The sequence below is a fragment of the Fukomys damarensis genome, unplaced genomic scaffold, assembly GCF_012274545.1.
Source record: "Fukomys damarensis isolate Sample0158 unplaced genomic scaffold, DMR_v1.0_HiC HiC_scaffold_28, whole genome shotgun sequence".
Classification (NCBI taxonomy): Eukaryota; Metazoa; Chordata; class Mammalia; order Rodentia; family Bathyergidae; genus Fukomys; species Fukomys damarensis.
The window spans coordinates 8,425,323-8,445,911 of record NW_022900940.1 but is presented as its reverse complement, the minus strand read 5'-3'; the positions used below and the strand labels follow the sequence as shown (position 1 = coordinate 8,445,911).

General features: G+C 36.7%; 1 long non-coding RNA gene and 1 pseudogene across 1 annotated transcript in view; one reads left to right on the top strand and one right to left on the bottom strand.

The window, feature by feature from the left end:
• The window catches only part of LOC104866134, a 294,086-nt gene that overhangs the window by 203,801 nt on the left and 69,696 nt on the right, over positions 1-20,589 (bottom strand). The gene's annotated exons all lie outside the window — the stretch shown is intronic.
• LOC117283669 lies at positions 1,624-1,722 on the top strand (annotated as a pseudogene).

Below are 20,589 nucleotides of genomic sequence, written 5' to 3'. Positions count from 1 at the left end.
TCAGTGGTTCGGTGGCCTGCGTTGCAAGCACAAGGACCTGAGTTCAATCCCCGGTACCAAAAAAAAAAAAAAAAGAAAGAAAGAAAAACATAAAAAAAATTACATCTGTCCATTTAAAATTTTTGTTATAGTGTCTCACATTTTTCTCAGTTTGTTAAAAAAAAAAAAAAGCATAGGGCTGGGGATTTAGCTCAGTGGTTCCATCGCCTGATTTGCAGGCATAAGGACCCAATTCAATCCCCAGTACCAAGAAAAAAAAAGCATAGTTTTATTTCCTACATAAAGAAAAATATAAAAGGATAATGGGCTAGGGCAGTGGGGCAGGGTCAGAGGCACTGATATTTTAGAAAAGGTGTCAAGAGTCCTCTGTAACAAAGGAACATCTGAATAGAGCCTGAAAGAGCAACACAGACACACATGAAGAGAAGCCCTGAGGTTTCCAGGCCAGGGGAGAAGGGATGCCAGACAGGCTGGCAGCAGGTTTATGGCGAGATGTGGAAACACCTACTCTCCACACGATGCTTGGCACTGCAGGGAAAACACCAAATAGCTGCAAGACACGACTTTGCCCCTCAGAGAAGTTATCTGGAGCAGAGGAAGAGTGTGAGGAGCAGAAACAAACTGTAACGCATTCAAGATGATGTCCCTTATGTTAAGAAAATCTGAACTTATTCTTTATAAGCCTCTTCTACTTACTCTACAGTATTGATGGGTTTGCATTATGAAATAATGCTAAAAAGTCAATATATATTCTCCTACAGTAGAAGCCATTGGCTGTTCACATTTACATCTTGTCAAATGGATCTGGAGTAAGAGTCTGCACTTTATCCATAATTTTAATTCTAAAACTCATTTCTATTTTCTTCTGTGGTAATGTGATAAAAGATTGTATACCTCTAAAACTGCTTCTGACAACTCCTTCAGATGCCTCAACATCAAAACGGTAGACATTTAAGATTCAAGAAATTCTCTCTATGAATACTATTTTGATCATATTTTACAATGTATTCTTTTAATAAGAACACTGGGGTTTGGCATCATAACGCCATGGAGGACCAGCCTCTTCACTTGTGTGACATTTTCCATTACATTCCAGCTTTACTTCTGTCCCCACTGTAGTCACTGGGACATCTGTTAGATGGAATGTTTAGTTGATTAAAATGCAGAACGTTACAGAGAGTGCAGTAGTATAATACCAAATGATCAGTATTCACAGCAGTCATGGAAAAGATGGCCTACTGAACCAAGGAGAACACTGACTTAGGAGAATGAAAGCAGTGATAATAGGATTTGCAAATAGTTGTACTCAGATAAACAGATGGAATTAAAAGGTCAAAAAGCATGATGTGCAAAAGCAGTGGATACAGTTCAGACCCCTTCAAGTGTGTCACCATTACTCTTGGGTGTGCCCCCAAAACAAAATAATTGAGAACCAGTGGGTGGGCAGTCATATGTTAAATTCTCCAAATCAAATCTGTACAATACTCTTCTGTGAGACTTCAAGTGTTTGATGAAAATAAGTTTAGGAGAGACAACTGTAAATAAATTAAACATTTTCTATGCCCTTATAAGGCTAATAATCTTGTGAGAATATACAGTGCTGAAAACACGACTAGTGAATGATCACTTTGGCAGCAGGTATACTATAATTGGAATGATACAGAGATTAGCATGACCCCAGTCAAGCATGCCGTGCAAATTCCTGAAGTGTTCTATAGTTTTAAAAACCTGGCGTTCAAAAAGATCTTCTGGCCAGGAGCGATGGCACATGCTTATAACCCCAGCACTCTGGAGGCTGAGGCAGGAGGATTGCCAACTCTGTTTCTTTTCTCTTCCAATTTTACAAATGCTTGTGATTACTTTTGGTCCTGATGATACAGGATAATCTCCCCATTTTGTAGTCAGATAATTAGCAAGCTTAGTTTCATCAGTGGCCTTCACTTTTCTTTCGCATGTAATGTAACATATACATAGGTCACAGGGATTATGACAAGAATACCTTTAATTTGCCCTTCTTTTGTGTGCCACAAAAAAAAAAATGTTTCCAAGTTTGATGCTTTTGTTATATAGAAAATTAAAAAATAATAATAAAATTTAAAAAGAAAGAAAACCAACGCATATTGGTTTAGTATTTAATGAATTTTTTTGGTGTCTATATATTGAGAAATGCAGAAAGAACCAGAGTTAGGACAGGGTTTGTATCAGTCAGCTTTGCTTTTGCTGAGACACAATGTCCCACACCCAGAACTTATTGGAGGAAAGGTTTAATTTAGCTCACACTTTGGAGTAACTCAGTCCACAGTGTGCTAGCTCCAAGGCAGGAGCATCATGGCAGAAGGATGTGGTAGAGCAAAGCTGCTTAATTTTCAGTGGCTGGGGATCAGAGCAAAGGAACAGTGTCAGAGAGGGCTGGGTGAGGGACCACATACAGTACCCAAGGCCTTGCCTTCACAACCCACCCAGACACATCCAGGAATGTGCCTCCCTAAACTGCTAGGCAATTTTATCTCAATTAAATGGACACAGCAGGATTAATGACTGGCAGAAGTTTTATATCTTCAAAGGTTTGGTTTCTACCGATCTCCCTGTTCTGCATTCTTCATACTGATATTTCCCTAAGTCATTTAGCTCAGAATCCCAGAATGCTTGTTCTGTTGTTTTTTCATGGCTATAACAAAATACTTGAAGCTGTATATTTTGCAAAGAAAAGTTTATTTAGCTCACAGTGTTGGAGATGAAAAGACCAAGATTGGATGATCCCATTTCTTTGGCCTGCGTTGAGACCCTAGAAGCAGGTGGCATCGTTGTGCGGACATGTCCAAGAGGAATCACATGGCAATACAGGAAGCAGGAGAGTGGACCTGATTATTTGGCATTAAGCCCCACCTCTCAAAAGTTCCACCACCTTCCAGCATCAACCCACTGGAGACCAACCTTCAAACACATGAACCGTGGGGGACACACACAAACCACACACAAAACAATGTGGCTGTCGACAAGTGTCTACGATTTTAATGTTGACATAAGTGTATGTCACAACTGCCACACTGAGGATACAGAATACTCTCAGCCGTTCAAGAAAACTCCCTGGTGTTATTGCCTCGCAATCACACACCACCTCTAGCCCCAGCTATTGTCAAACATTGTATCTACAAGGGGTGATAGAAAAACACAGCAAATGTTTAAATTTTTTAAATTCATGACCATAAAAGGCACACTGCCACTAATTCCCATGAAGGTACTCCCCTACTTTGAACACACTTGCCACATCATTCTTGCCATTTTCTGAAGCAGCGCTGGAAGTCTTTCATGTCTTTATGAGGCGTGATCCAAAATAAACTGAAGGCTGCTGCTGAGTGCCCTCCAATGGAAAGGAGGGCTCACAAAACATTCTGTTGTGTCCTTGTCCACCTTGTTCATGGTATCTGGCACGGTGAGACTTCTGGCTCTTCCCCAAACTCAAAGTGCCCATGAACATTAAACATTTTGAATCAATTCAGGACATCAAAGCAGCCAAGACAGCATATTGAAAACACTCATGAAGGGCCACGGATTTAGCTCAGTGGTTCCACTGCCTGCCTCGCAAGTGCAAGGACCCAAGTTAGATCTCCGGTACCATCCCTCCCCCAAAAAATGAAAAAAGACTTCCAGAACTGTTTGCAGAAAGCAAAAAGACTGATAGAATAAGTGTACTTTGAAGCAGAGTGGAGTATTTTGAGAAGGATTCATGATAATATGTCTTTCACTGTGATAAATTTCTTAAACACAACTGTTTTCAGACACACTTCATACTCTTTTATCAATATAGTTTTGACATTTTCCAAAAGTCATATAGGGACAAGGACTTAGCTCAGTGGTGCTGCACCTGCCTCTCAAGCACAAGCTCCTGAGTTTGATACCCAATAACCCCGCAAAAAATCATATAAATAAAACACAATATGCAACTGTATTAGTTTCAGATAGCTGCTAAAACAAATTACCATAAACTTCAGGGCTTGATAAAACCCCAAAGTTTATTATTTCACAATTTGAGGAGTCAAAAGTGCAAATTGAGTCCCATTGAGCTAAAATTAAGGTGTCATCAGGGGTACAATCCCTTTGAATAGTCTAGGGGAGAATCCATTTCCTGTCTTTTCCAGGTTATAGAGGCCACCTGCATTCTTTAACTCTGAAGATATGTAATTTAGACACTTTGGTATTGTTCCACAGGTCCCTGACATTCAGTGTTTAAAAAACAAAAAAATAAAACAAAACAAAACAAAAAAACTTTATGATTTCTTCTCAGTTGTTAAATTTGAAACATTTCTATTGATTTCTTTTAAATTTCAGAGATTATTTTCTGTCAGCTATGTTTTGCTGTAGAATCTATTTTCTATTATATTTTTCTTGTTCTAAATTTTCAATTTAGTTCTTCATATGGCCTAATTACTTTCATTCCATTTGTTGTGAAAGTATTAGCCCTTAACTATTTTGAAGTCTTTGACAGATAATTCTAGCATGTGTATCATGCTGCTAGTAACACTATTTTATTTTCCCAAATGACTTAAAATTTTTCATATGCTATATGATACTGGTTTACATTTTGGACACTTTGAATATTAAGGAACTTGGTGTTGTGCAAATCCTGTGGAAAATATTTATATTTTTGTTTTGTCAGATGAGAACCCTGATTGAATGTATATTTGGACCTTCTATGGGCACTACAAAATTGTCAGTCTGGGATCCAAGTAGGGCTCTACTAAATAGTTAATATCTCAAAGTCAATGTACATTACTTAGGGCCAAATATAGGTCTTTGTAGGCTGGGACTGAGTAAAGGACTCCAGGAGCAAGTTTATAACATTGCTGGCCCCAAATCTTCCCTCTTGGCTGTCTATTACATTCAAGTTTGAAGGGGACAAACATTCAAATGATAGCATTTGCAGTTGGCTGCTTTTGGTAGGAAAGAAAGTGTGGTGTCTTTACACTAGCTTATGAAGACCACTAAGAAGTTTCATTTTAATCTGAATGGGATTTGATCTGAAAGTCAGCCTTCATATACATGAACCTTTTACTGCTAATATCTAGAGACATTTTGTTGAAATTAAAATTTCTCTAAGAGTAGGCATCTTGTTTTAAAATACACAGTCTTTTAAAGGGTAATGCAAAATTCTACAGTAATTTTACCCAGTGATATTGTAATACGACTTATTTTATGGGTTCTTTTTTCTTTATAATTAGTTGAAAAGTGGGGCTTTGAACAAATTATGAATAAATAACAACCCAATATGCAAAAAAAAAAAACATACTGATTCCCATTCCCTTTATTTATTGCCTACCATAATCTTCAAGTGGCATTTATTAACTATCTAATTTGAGATAATTATAGTTGCAAATAAAAAAATCTTTATAAAAAATATGTTTCTATCAACAGAACCACCTTAATTCCAATCACCATACTAAGGACCATGGAGCAATTTTTAGATTCTATTTACATCTTATTTATATTCACAAAAGTAATCTTAAGCCCAAGATTTTCGGTAGATGTTCCCTGATGGTGCTCAACTGGAGATTATGTTTACAGGCCTGGAGAACTGGCCATCCCAGTAAATGCAGTCTAGTTACCAGCAAAGAGTCGATCCAATTACCTTCGACCTAAGAAGTTTAAATTAAGCTTCTCCTAATTTGAAGATTTCAACTGCTAATAGGGAAAATGCACCTGATTTCAAAGTACAGCCTGTGGTTTACTTTTTGTAAGAACTCATTTTTGGAAATAGAGCAATTCCCTCAGGGGAACAAGGATGAAACGAACACAACACAGTTTCCCTCCATCCTCTTGATTAGTGCCGTATCTCACACTGATATAATTAATAATAAACAGACTGTCCCTCTTTCTTTTGTGTACTTGCATGTGTTCCCAAATTGTCTTATTGTATTATGATTATATTAGTAATTAGTAAGGAAGGAATTAGCACCGCATCTTATTACCGTCAACCTATTAATTTACATTGGGAATTCCCTGTACACTTTGCCATTCTGTTCTCTTCTATGTGGAACCATCTGAGATTTCAGAGAGAGAGCTCTCACTATCAAATTAATTCAGGGAGAAGTAAGCTTTTACCCTTCCCATTTTTTCCAGGAGAGACCTACTAACAGATGTTCTTTTATGTTCTACACATATCTCTGTGATCCACTTTGGAGGAGTAAATGACTTACATGTTTTGTATGATGCAAATGAAAGGTGAATTTAGAAAAACAAATGGTGTCATAGATTCTTGTGCTCATTCTCTTAATCTTCCAAATTTTAGAAAAATAACCTTTCCCTATTTCATGTTTAGTAACTCTCTCTGTCTCTTCAAAGAAGACCTTTTTTCCTCCATTAATTACTCTTAAGATTGCTGTTGCATATTTTCTCTTTGGTCACTATCTTTTCTCAATTAGCAAATAAAATGCCTGGCAAAGCTCTGTTTGGGAATGAATGCTTATTGTGTGTTTATAATGAAAATGAGTTTGTTTTAAAGGATATCATTTTATTAACTTATTTTCAAGGTAAAAATTTTTTTTAGAAATTCTACTTAAATATAAACTAGAATATAATGTAAAGGAGAAAGTTTTACAAGGAAAAATTACACTAACTTTTAACAGCATTTATATTTTAGATAAAATATCCTAATATAGAAAAAAATATTTTCTACTCTGGTTGTAATGTTCTCAGTAGTCTTTGAGATGTACCAGTCATTTTAGATGTGCATAGTTGCAAAATTTTCATAACCTATATGCTTCTGCTCTAAAAAACTTTTGTGATCTACAAATATGCTGGTGTCAAATGTTAAAATATTTTTAGTTCAATAAGTGCAATTCACAAACAGTAGTCTTTCTAAGGAATAAAGCAACTGTTCTGAAAGCCTGTGGTTTTCTGACTAACAATGTAAAAGGACATTGTAACAATGTAAGATCACATCGTGGTGGCAGTGACCAATGTGTAGTCTTCAGTAATTATTTTGCCCCCTTTGTCTAAGTCTACACTTTACAACCTAACTTTTGAGGATAATTAAGAATAGTTTTGGAACCTTTGATGGAACTGCTTTGCAATAGAGACAAATCTAAAATATCAACCAGGTCATATAAAATGATATATTCTCTCAACAAATATGTATTGGGCTCCTACAGTATTCTGGGCACTGTCCCAAGGTGACTAAAGTCTATCAGCGACCCTATCCTCATGGAGGTAACACTTTAGCATGTGCGTTATAGAAATATATGACAACTATAATTAAGTCTCCAGTATATAAGATAAGTACAAAAGAGAAAAGGAAATTTAGCCAGGGTAAAAATAATCAGGAGTGTGTGGGTGGGGTGGGAGCAGATTTTAGTACTAAACTGATGGTCAAGGTAGGTGTTGGGGACAAACTAAGCAGAAGTAAAAATGTTAGCCATGTATAGTCAAGGCAAGGGGATCAGGCAGAAGAAATGCTTGGGCAAGGTCGAAAGGGAGAATGAAGAAGAGAAAGATTTCATATCCGCTTGAGGGAAAAAAAGCAGGAAGCAGCATCAGGTACTAGAGGAGGAGGAGGTACACTGGGTGACTGGGTGGGGCTTGACTGCTGGTCAGGAAATGCAAGCTCCTGCACTGCATTAGGCTGAAGTTCACATGACCTTCAAAGCTTTCAAAAATATTTCCATGTATCTGTAGCATATATACATGACAGTTGGGTATTTTAATTATCTTAATTATTTTTATTTGTTTAACAAAATAAAATTGAGTAGTATTGCATCATTAAAATAATAAATCAAATAGGCTGAGCTGGGGGTTGACAGAGAAGGCTTTTGGATACAAGCGTCCAATTTCAGACCAATAACTTATTCCAATAGTTGCCCTAACTAGGAAGGCTATGAGGGTAAAGCCATATCTTAAGATTTTTATCACTGAAAAGATATTACCAGAAATATTAAATAGAAAAGCAAAGTCCCAGATATAATATTATAAACTATGACAGTAAAGAAAAATCTAAATTGCTTGTCTTTTGTCTAAATTGAAAAGAAAGGAAGGAAATAAGTAGAGAGGGAGACATGGAAGGGAGAGGGAGCAGGGGTGATGGGAAACTTACCCAATGACTGAATATGCCAGATGCAAAATAAAATATGGCCTAAAATTTTGAAAGAGTATGTGTATCATTTCAATGCAGAACTAGGTTAGCTGGATAAATATAGGTACATATAGCTGAGTTAACTGGTAAGCAACTGGCAAAACACATGTGTTTCTCCAATAGTTTGAATGGCCAAGGTTTACTGACATCAAGATGAAATGTGTCCAGCAGTTTTCAAGCAACAGACAGCATTTTAATTGGGGATATATTTTAAAAGCACAGTACATTGGACCTACATGAATCAAACTAAAATCTTTTCCTTTCCAATGCACAAATGACCAGGCAGCTATTCACTTCCGACTGTAAATGTCAAATATGCCTCACGAAGAGCCAAACTTACCCAGTTAATGTGATTTTGGAGTTTAATAATTGTTATTTCATTCATCAGGCCTAGGAAGAAGTCTACTAATTTGCTGATCAAATATTTATGAGTCTTCAAATTTGAACTCTGGTATCTGTCATTTACAAAACATCCACACACTTGAATGTTATGGAAACTGAATAATTTGAGGTTTGACCTCATATGGTTCAAATCTTTACACTATTTGAATTCTTTGATTACTATTTTAAAATATACATCAAATCAAAATAAACATCTTTACAAAATATAGTAAAACCATAAAACTTGTCCAGTGTTAACCCTAACATCTGAGGTTCTCTATATAGGAAAAAGGTATTTTTATTATATCTCTATGGCCTGCCTTCTTATTTTCAGGCCTGTCAAAGAGAAAGATGTTTGCATTTTGAAAAAGCTTGAACTTTGCTTTGGCCTCCTACATAAAGTTTAATTCTCATGCAGTTAACTTCAAAACATGACATTTTTTTAAAATCCACAATTCCGATCACAAATGGCTTCATTTTTTAATTTCTTTGTTTTGTTTTGTTTCCCTTAGTACTGGGGATCAAACTCAGGCCCTTGTGCTTGCAAGGCAGGTGGTAGAACCAGTGAGCCAAATCCCCAGCCCCAAATGGTTTCATTTTTAAAATTTGCAAAAAATATTGTCCTTCAAGGTCAATGTTAACTGTGGGTTTGGAGGACATCATTTCTAAGGAGATAATTCTCATTTCTAATTACAAAAATGGAAAGTATGTCCATAAATTAATATTGCTGTTTAATAAACTACTTTTTGCTTGTAATTGGGATAACTTTCTTCCCTTCAGCATCTGCAAGTAAAACAGTGAATTCATTTTAGAGAAAACCCTGCAGCCTATAAAGTGCCATCTTTAGGAAAAGATTGTGTCAAATCGAAGAAAAGTATAATCGATAGAGTTGGCCTCCCAGAAATGGCAATTGTCAAGAGTTGGCATTTCAGTACTTTCTCTAAATCCTTAGTCCCAGCCAAGGGAAACCTGTACTTGTGCTCCTCAGAATTCAGCATGTCTTAAGTATTATCTACTAATTAGAAAGGATACGCTAAGTAACCAACAGCTATTATCTCCTCTGAATAAAAGGAATAATTTTTTTCTGAAGCAGCAAACATTATTTACCTTGCTTATAATAAAATGATGGCATTTAGAGTGCATTCTATTCTGATACTGATTTATTTCTACATATAGAGACAATGAAAAGATTCAAGAGCACTGTAGGCTTGAGATATCCACAGAAAAGAGATGTCTAGTGACATTTATTCCAGAAGCTGATTCTTCTCTTATCATTCCTTCACACAGATATTCACATACAAAAAATTACATATACATATAATTTACAAAAACATTTATACTATGCATCCTAGAATGCATACACACACACACACACACACACACACACACACACACACACAGTGATACCTTGGTTCATGAATGTTTTTGTTTTCAAAAGATTTGGCTCCCAAACAGAAGCACTGGCAAAATTTTGTTTTTGTTTGCAAACTCTGCACCCAGTTGAAAACATGACCACAGCCATCTTTTCCACACAAACACAAACATGGCCAACCTTTCCAACGTTATAGAAGTTCATGAATGGAAATAGTTTTTTGGGTAACTTATAATGTGAGAGAGATGAAGAGAATCCAAAGGTGAGGAAAGAAGAAAAATATGATGGAGGTAGATGTTCAACCTATCAAAGGGTAAAGAAGAGTCAGATTTTGGAAATATCTCCTTGACCTTAGTACCAAAATTTGTACTGTTTTCATTTCTGGAGCTAGATCTTATTCCTGACTTTTAGTTTATTTTGCCTTACATTTTCAGTTCTCCCAATGCTTTAACATTGGTCATGTAGATTTTCATTCCAATTTTTTTTGTGTGTATCACTCATGGTGAATATAATGGGATATTGTGGGACACCCATGAGGACTACAAAATATAATCATATTCGTCTTGACATCTTTCATCTGAAGTCTATGACTCATGCATGTTATCCAATACTCCATGGTAGTCATTGTCCATAAGATTTGGAAAGCGAAGTCACAACAGCAATGTTTTAATACTTCAACTTCTCTCTCTGATTCTGTAAAAGATATAATGGGCTACCCAGTTCTTCCGGGACTTGTGATATCTACATTCTCATGTTAGTCACAATGATGATACACACCATAGATTATCAACAAGGAAAGAAGCTTTTATATGTTTCATCTAGGTACACAAAGGTATCCAGGAACATCTGTATGCTGTTAGTAGTGGATCATAGACCCAGTAAAGCCTATCACTGAAGCACAGGCATCTGCGAACTTTAGGTTAAAAACTGGCCTACTCATGCTTCCCTTTGAGCACTCTGGGCCCCCTTCCTCCTCCATCAGTCACAAGCAGCATCTATGCTGAGAGTCGCTTCTCACTTGTATCTACAAAAAGATGAACTACTGATTTCAGCCTCTCCATGAAACTGGGAAGTGTTTTTGCTCAATAAGGTTTAACTTCAGTAAGTCAGTGAGTAATATCTGCTTACTGTATTCTGAATATAAGAAGTTATATTTAGCATTATGGAGAGAGGCAAAAAAAATTTTTGACATGTTTACTTTCCCATGAATGAGCTCAAAATATAATTGAAGATCAAAATCTTCAGTATCTTGTGGAAGTGGCTGGTGGCTTTATAGACATACCTATAATACAAGAATTGTATATTTTCTTTTTTTATATTTATTGAGTTTACTGGTACAGTTTAGGTATACATTGTGATCAAATTTATCATTGGGAATTTGTACCTGTACATGATATATCTTGGTTCTTATTTGTTCTCCATTCTCCTGCACTTGCTTCAACCCCTCCACACCTCTGTGTATATACAATGGAAACCTCCGTGTTTCTATTTCTTCCTTCTTTTCTTCATTTTTTTTCTTTCACTTTTTTCCTTTCCCCAATCCCCTCTCTTCCATCCCACTTTCCCTTTGAACATTTTCTCCCTATTTCACAATATCTATTATGCATTTTGGTCCTCATTTACATGTTCAGTTTCTCATACTTAGAGAAACAATCCATATTTACACAGACACACACACACACACACACACACACACATATATATATATATTTTTTTTTTACGAGTACAGCCTCATTTATGACGTCCATTTAGCTATAAATGTCTCTAATCTATATTTTTTTTTTTTTTTTTTTTTTTTGGTACTGGGGATTGAACTCGGGTCCTTGCACTTGCAAGGCAGGCTACTGAACCACTAAGCTAAATCCCCGGTCCTCTAGTCTATTTCTTTATGGTCGAGTATTACTTCATATTATTTTTTTTTAAATCTTCATTATCCAATCACAACTTGATGAGCATTTGGGCTGTTTCCAAGATTTAGTTTCTACAAACTGTACTGCTATAAACATGTGTGTGCCTATATCACTGTGATACGATGCTTTACATCTTTGGGAAGATACCTAGCAGGGGAATAGCTAGCTCAAATGAAAACTCTAACCCTAGGATTTCAAGGAATCTCTGCACTGATTTCCACAGTTGTTGCATCAGTCTACATTCCCACCAAGAGTGGAGAAGCGTTCCTTTTTCCCCACAGCCCAGCCAGCATTTGTTATTCATTGATTTCTTGATAGCAGTCATTCTTTCTGGAGTGAGATGGACTTCAACATTGTTTTCATTTGCATCTCTCAAATGGCCAGTGATGCTGAACACTTTTTCATATGTCTATTTGCTATTTCTACTTATTTTCTGAGAAATGTCTATTCATTTTGGAGGTCTACTTTTGTATTTAGTCTTTAAATTTGGGGGGGTCTAACTTTTAAGTTCTTTATATATTTTAGATAGTAGTCCTTTGTTTATAGAACTGGTAAAAATTTTTCCCATGTAGGTTGTCTCTTCACTCTGTTGGTGGTTTCTCTTGCTATGCAGAAACTTTTTAATAAGATGAGATCCCAATTGTTGTTTCTTTATGCTAGTTTCTGTGTGACTAAGGTTTTGTGAATAAAGTATTTTCCTCTGAGTTCTTCAAGGGTTCTACATCACCTATCTTCCAGCAGTTTTAGTGTGTTTGTTCTAATATTTAGATCTTTGACCCATTTTGATTTTAGTTGAGTGCATAGTGAAAGATTTATCTTTGAAAACATGTTTATCCTAAGCAAATATTTGGCATTAAGAATTCCAAGGAATTATCGGGTGCACATAATACTATCGACAGGTTTTTAAATGTATCAGCAAAGCATACTGTCCTGTTAATATGATTCGTATATATAAACATGTTTTTCTTGTATATAAACGTATTTGTTTTTAGGTTGAACTTGTTATCATCCCCTTGTAATAAAGCACTGTTAGACTTAAAACAAGTTTGACAGGTCAAATGTTTAGTAGTTGATTGAAGGAGGTGTATTTTCATCCCAAAGGCCTGGACCCAAACTCTTGGAGATTCCCACAGATGTGATTAAAACACACACACACACACACACACACACACACACACACACACACACTTCTACTAGAGTTCAAAGAGTAGGTACACATATTGTCTACCAGTAAGTGTAGCTGTGTGACCTTGGATAATTCATTTATCCAGGCCTATTTCTCATTTTAACCCTGGCTATAATTTTATCTGGCCTATTTACCACACAGAGATATTTTGAAGTACAAATTAAATGATGCACTAGATTTCCTGTCCCAGATATGAGGCCAAGAAGCTGAGAAGAATAAAAAGTATGTGACAGGAGATAAAATTAGTCAGGGATTTTTCCCAAATTACTACTTTTATGTTGGCTACAGATTACCATCAGAGGAAACAGAGGACAAAAGAGGTCATTAAGGAACCATCAATAAAGATTTGCAAATTAGTTTTGTTTCCCATATCTCCATCTTCTGATCTGATTGGTCAAGAGAAACATTCATATAGTTATAGAATACAAGTCTATCACCCTCAAAAAAATGCAACTAATTTCACTATGTGTAGAAAAAATGTTTTAGCTGATTATTCATACTCAGTTCATTTTCTTGGTACCGGGGATTGAACTCGGGTCCTTGTGCTTGCAAGGCAGGCCACTAAACCGCTGAGCTAAATCCCCCGCCCTCTTCCAAATTTCTTGTCTAGTGTTTTGAATGATATTTAAAACATCCACGATTTTTTTTCAAGATCATAACAATAAGAGAAATACCACAACTAACAACATACTGTGTGCCATGTAGTGCGGTCAGTTCTTTGTCTTAGTCTCACACGTGGGACAAATGCCTGACACCTTAAAAGAGGAGACAGTTGTTTTCACTAGTGATTACCATTCCCAGTCAGCTGGCTCCAAAGCAGGAATGGCATAAGGGGAGGTCCATGGTGGCCAGGAAGTAGAAAAAGAAGAGGGAAGTTGTGAGAAGGCCATAGTGATCAGCAGCGGTTCAACTGGGCCCCACTTCCTAATTGGGAGTCAGCTCTGAGCTCAGCAGTGGGCCAAACCCCCATGAGCATGTCGCTCCTGTGATCTATACACTTTCCAAATGCATGAGCCTTTGGGTGACAATCCTGATCTAAAATATAACATTCTTCACCTGCTTTATGTTATAAACCTAATAACAACATCTGACTTTGATACTTTTATTCTTATTTACATACAAAAAAGAGGTTTGCCATTAATATAACCAAGCCTCAGGTTGTATTTGAACACATTTGTTTCTGACCACAGGGCTGATCTCCCTTCCTTCTTTCTTCCATCCCTCCCTCTTTTCCTTCCTTCCTTCCTTTTCTCCTTTAGTTCTTAATAGTTTGGATTTGATTTTTTTATAGCAAAACATTTAACGGTACATTTTAGGTATACATAATAATACTCATCATTGGAAATCTGCACCCGTACATGGTACATCCTGCCCTTTTTCCCCTTTCCCCCTTCCATTTTATACACTGTATTGTACACAGTATTGTAGCACAAATAAATTGACTTTCACCTTGATGACACATTTATCCCATTTAAATGAGTAGTCAAATCAAAAAATGTAAAATCGGTGAGGAATTTTTCATCTTCAGGTTCCTTGATTGCATAAATGGCAGTATCGAATCATAATTCACAAAATCTTTTCAGCATTTTATGCCAACTTGGCCTCCTCCTTTCAGAAAAGTAAATGAATACCCCACAATCAGCATCCTTACTCTTAAGGAACTTGTGGAATTGGCAATGATCAGATTCCTAGGACTTCGTAAAATTCACAGCTTTGATGATGATTTGCATAACATCTTTTTGTTGTTGTTGTTTTGACACAGGGTCTCCCTACGTGGTTCATTTTTAAGACAGGGTCACACTATCCTTCTGGCTGGCCTTGAACTCACCATGTAGCCTAGGCTAGCCTGGAACTATGATACCGCTGCCTCAGCCAACCAAGTGCTGGAATTACAGGCGGGGACCACCACACCAAGTAGGCCCCCGTTTATTTCAAAGTGCTAGATACAAAGTGCTACAGTGATAGCTTCTGTCCATGTGGAATCCTGTAACAGATGCTAGAAAACAAGTTTCCTGAAGTGAAATCCCTGTACATAAAAAGTTTCGGATTCAGATGAGGATATTAGTTGAGTTTATGACTGCACAAAAGGATTAAGAATAAAAAGAGTTCATGCTTAATGATTGTTTATGATGCCTGTCTTGTACTAAATAACTAACATGTACAATAGTCCTGTGAGTTCGAAGTGACCATTATTCCCACTTTACAGAAAAAAAAAAAAAATCTGTAATTTTTCCCTAAATCACAGAGGTAGAGAACAATAGTGTTAGAAAACAAACTCAAACACTTAGATAGTATGGGCATCTGATTTTAGGGATATTGTTCCGTTTTGGTGGCACTGGGGATTAAGCTCCAGGATTTTACACTGAGCTACATCTGCAGCCTTTTGTTTTTTGTTTGTTTATTTTGATTTTGATGTAAGTTCTGGCTAAGTTGCTAAAGTGCCCAGGCTGGACTCAAATTTATGATATCCTACCCTAGCCTCTCAGAGTGCTGTAATCACAAGCATGCACCACTATGTCCAATTCAACACTGGCATCTTGATAACTACTGCAAGAGAAACCTAAAGTTTATAGAAAACAGACTGTAGTCAAAACATATCCAGTTAAGAAGCTAGGTACATAAAATGCTTCATGATAAAAATGACTAATGCCTGTCAAATATGTATTAAAAGCATCAAAATAAAAGTGAGTCTTATACATCTATATAAATAATTTCAAGTTTTAACTACCAATCTGGGAATTATCTACAAAAAGTTTCTGAAGATACACCAAAGAAATGAATTACTTGTATCTGGCAGGATATTGTAGCAGGTAAATAGGAAATGAGATAGAAGAATGTGACCCAAACAAGGATCTTTAGCTCAGACAGCAAACATGATTCTCCCATGAATATCAAATTATCATTTCTTCCTTTAGGCACTGTGTCACGTGTCGCACACACATGCACCCACACGGTCTTCTTCCATTCATTCTCCCCTGACTTCATAAGTACTTCCAAAATGTCCACAGTCCTCACCATGTTTCGAGAATTAAAGGTGAATAGCATCCAATAAAGAGGAAAGGGAGATAGTTTTTGCTGTTGTTTTGGTACCAGGGATTGAACTCGGGACCTTGTGCTTGCAATGCAGGCAGCAGAACCACTGAGCTAAATCTCTGGCCCAAGCTAGCTTTAATTTGGACGATTCGCAAGACTAAATTCATGATGTTAAAATGATTAAATGTGGCTCACTAGAATGAAGTTAGTGAAGCTTTTGAAAAATTATCATGATTTTTTAAATTCAGAGAAGCAGAGAGGGCATGTAAATGTGGAGAGGTATGCTTACCGAGGCTGTGAGCAACAGATTCCTGTTGATGCTTTTTAATGGCATTAGAAATAAATTTAGGTGCAGTTAAGGTCCAGAATGCACATATTTAACATAAACAAATTAAATCTGATGAAGTTTGCAAAAAGGAGAAACCATTTTTTTACTTGCCCCCGTACCTGTACTTTTCTATCCCATACCCAAGTTTAACCTCAAGTTTCTAATAAGGCACAGTAGAAATCCAGTGAAACAAAACAAGCTGATTTATGGCTCTTAAATCTCAAGAGCTTTGGTCCAAGTCATTATGAGCAATTTAGCACTGACTTTTAAACCTAATCCCAAGTAAGCTATAACAGAACTGAATCTACATTCATATTTTCCATAATTCCAAAACTTCTATCTTAATACAGCACTACCATGAATAATAATTAAATAAATGCACCTTAGAGAGCTATGTCAGGACAGAAGGTTAAATACCTTCATTAGTTACACAATTTCTATTTGTGCTGAATGTATCTGAGCAACAGTGGTGGTTGGACTCATATAATTTAAGGCTCCTTCCAAACCTGGTTTTCTGTAATGCTAATGGAAATATATTTATGTACCTAAAAGAGGTTTTTGGCTCTCAATTTAGCTATTCTTAGTCCAAATAATAAAAATGTAATTTTACTGAGACAAATTGCGTATATAGGGCATTTTTACTTTTATAAATTATTAAAATGCGGCTTCCTTTTAGTCTTATTCCAAAAAGTCAGGTATTACAGTAGTCTTTTCTAGTCATATAGCTAGCTAATGACAGAAATGAGCAAAAATGCTCATATTTCCTCAATCCAATGCTCATATTCTTCTAGAATGTAGTACTATTCTTATCTATGCTACTATCAGCAAGTTTGTGATCAAAGTCATCCTTCTGTTACACATAAAACTGAAAAAAGAAGCTATTCAGATGAGCAAAGACCAAGAAGATCGACAATTAAGAGAGACAAAAATAAGAAAATAAATCTAAGTTTAATGTGGTTATGCACATGAGGTACAAAGATGAACGGTTAATCTGTGATGGTGTAAACGTGAGCCCTGTTTATAGCCAAACCCAGTGCAATCCTGTAGTAGAAGGAGACCATTTGTCATTAGCGATACCAGGGTTGCAGTCTTATGTCCAGGACTTGGGGACTTCGCATCCTACTAATCATTCCTCTTCCATTACCTTTAATCTCCTCAGCTATTAAATAAGGAAAAAATAACCACTGAGTGCCTAAGAGCCCGTTGATCTCCATCAGGGTAACCCAAACGTTAACATGTTAATACATGTTCTTATCAAGTCTCTTGCTCATGGAATTTCCGTGAAGGCATTCTACAAATCACCCAGCACCTCACTGTCTGTTTTCAGGTTTTAGGAAGTTGGTCTGGTTGTTTATATACGCACTAAAATTTGAGCCAATCTTCAAACATACATTTCTTTTCATATGCGTGTTCATATTTGTATTGTAAATTTTGTTCTCCCATCCAAAATAACAGTGGGCAAGATACCCTCAGTCACCCATTGCAACAAATTCATCTATTAAGGAATTGAAGGCTTATAATTCGAATTATGGATTGTAGCAATGTTGACTTCAAAGGCAATGATGAAAAGTGCTTCATGTTTCTTTTAATGAATTCTATGAACTGAATTTATCAAATTCAAGGGGTTATACCTTACTTTTCCCATAGACATCAGCTTGCTCCTGAGAGCTAACTTAAATTTTGATCTTAATTTGTGACTAAATAACAGCTATATGTGATAAAGAAACTAGTATATATATATATATATATATATATATTAATACATGTACTATACATATGTATTAGTGTATATCAAAAAAGTTATCAAAAAGGCCAAATTTAGACAAAATACTGTCAAATAAGATTCATGAAAAGTAAAGTTGCAAAAATATTATTTTTATCAGAAGCAAAGATCAGACTATTATTATTATCTTGCTATATAACAGCCCTTTTCTTAAAGTACTGAATGATATGAGATGTTAATATTCTCAGTATATCAGCGATGAGGCTCTTTGGAATGTTTCAAAAACAAAACAAAACAAAAAAACCACTAACTATGCATCTGCTTTTCTTGATGGCACATATTTTATTTAAATTCAATTTAATATCAGTGGACTTTTGTCCACATATCATTTATTATCTGATATTAAATTGCTTAACTAAAAATTACATGATTTTTTGTTTCTTATCTCTGCCATAAATTAGACATTTCAGTTTATTTTTTTCTCCTTTTCTGTTTCTTGTCTACACAATCTTTTTCCTCTGCCCCTCAGTACAGCCTACTTCTGCCTGATAAGCATTTCCATGTGGTGAGTCCCATTTCAACTTCTTTACTGGCGCTGCATGGGACATGGTACATGACCCTGGCAAGAAAAGATGGTTAAGATTACTCCTGGGATTCAGAGTGAAGTAGATAAAGCTGACCTAAATCACTTGTGATGTGTCACAATCAATAAATTCCACAGATCTGTTAAACTGACCAGACACCTAAACTAAGAATCATGTGTAACATAATGGGAGCGCCCACAGTCAGAGTGGGGCGTGCATATCATTGTAAATAATTTACTGTGGACCTTGGATAATCACCTAGCCCATCTGTACTGATGTTTGTCTATATATTATTTGGGACACCTTTCATACTTTCTTGCAGACAAAGCATTTGAAAACTTCATATTATTTAAGAGTCACTCATCTTAAAAATGCAGATTTGGATTCTACTCCCCAAACATTCTAATACAAAAGACCTGTAATCTAGCCTGGTAGATCAAGTGACTCAGGTAATTCTAGTACAAGGAGTACATCAGTATCCTGTGTAAGGGGGTGTGTTTCTATATTAACTTATAAGTTAATAATTGTCTTTGGTAATTAAATTAAAGCACTCATATATAATTTAGGGGGAATTTGGCTTCCTAAACTCAACATACAATCTTTAGTATTGGTCCATAATATTGATATAGGGGGAAGAGATGTAACTGCTAGACATCTAAATTGTGAGTTCCCTAACATCGAAGAATAAATTATAGGATCAATGGAGGTTAAGAATGAGAAAAATTTATTGAGGGGAAAGAAAGCTTCTAACTAAGAGAGATAGAAGAGGGACCGGAAAGTGGGTTGCTCACTCACCCCACTTCTCAAAGATGTTTCACACAGCCAAGCCATGTGGTGAGGTGGGTACAAAGTGGGACAAAACTATAAGACCGGATGGAAAATTACAAGGTGGGCATGAGGTGGGGCAAAACCATGACCAACCAATAAGATTACAAGTACAGTCACTCAGGTAATATTGATTAAGTGGGCATCAAATGGGGAGCAAGTCACATAGCAAGCATACAAGGATTTTCAGTAAGGGTGGGGGTCAGGGATATTTCCTGGAAATATGGCCCCCCCACCCAGTTGACTGATATCTATTTAGAATATCAATCATTGCTATTCATCCCCAGGGGAAGCAGAAGGATATAGGAGTTTCTCTCCTTTTAAAATTCTGGTCACAGTGAATGTCTTTATTGTCCTCCCTGTTGGATCCTTGCTATGTTGGCTCCTTGAGGGTGGCCCTGTCTAACTGCCTACAAAATATCTAATTAATTTATTATCTGCAATAATATTATACAATATTAATAGTGTCCCCAGATAAGTGTATAAGATAAGTGCCTTGGAATGGCTGCCCCCATTCTGATAAATAACTTCCTTCTTCACCTAAGTTTCCATTTCCTACATCACACATCACCGGTCATAAGCAAGCAAGCAAGGCTGGCCCATATACGGAATGGATCACAAATAATGACCCCTGACTGGCTGCCCGTGCAGCTGACACAATCCCCAACCCGCCTGCACCAGTGACCCACTATATAACCAAGCCCCTTTCATCCAGCTCTCTCCTGCTTTTCTTCCTCCTTCACTGAGCAGGCCACCGTGCCACAGTGGCTCTACAATAAAATCTTTCATATGAGCATTGTCGGTGTGCGGAGTGATCTTTGGCAGGCACCAGCTTCTTTCATTGGTGCCGTGACTCGGATCAGGTATTACCAGGCTCCCAACTTTAAGGCCAAGGGTCCAGGGAACTAGAGCCTTGGTGCCCCAATCCTCCCGCCTGATAACTTGTGTCTATTCGCCTAAATGCCTCTATGTGCCTGCCACCAACTGGCCTCATCAATAGGTGAGTGACCAGCCTTTATTCACTGGTTTGTTGGTCTGGGTTTCGATCCCTGTGGCTTAGACTTCTCATCCCTCTGTGAGACTTGGCATGTTCTCAGCCTCTCCTGGCCTCTCACTAAAAAT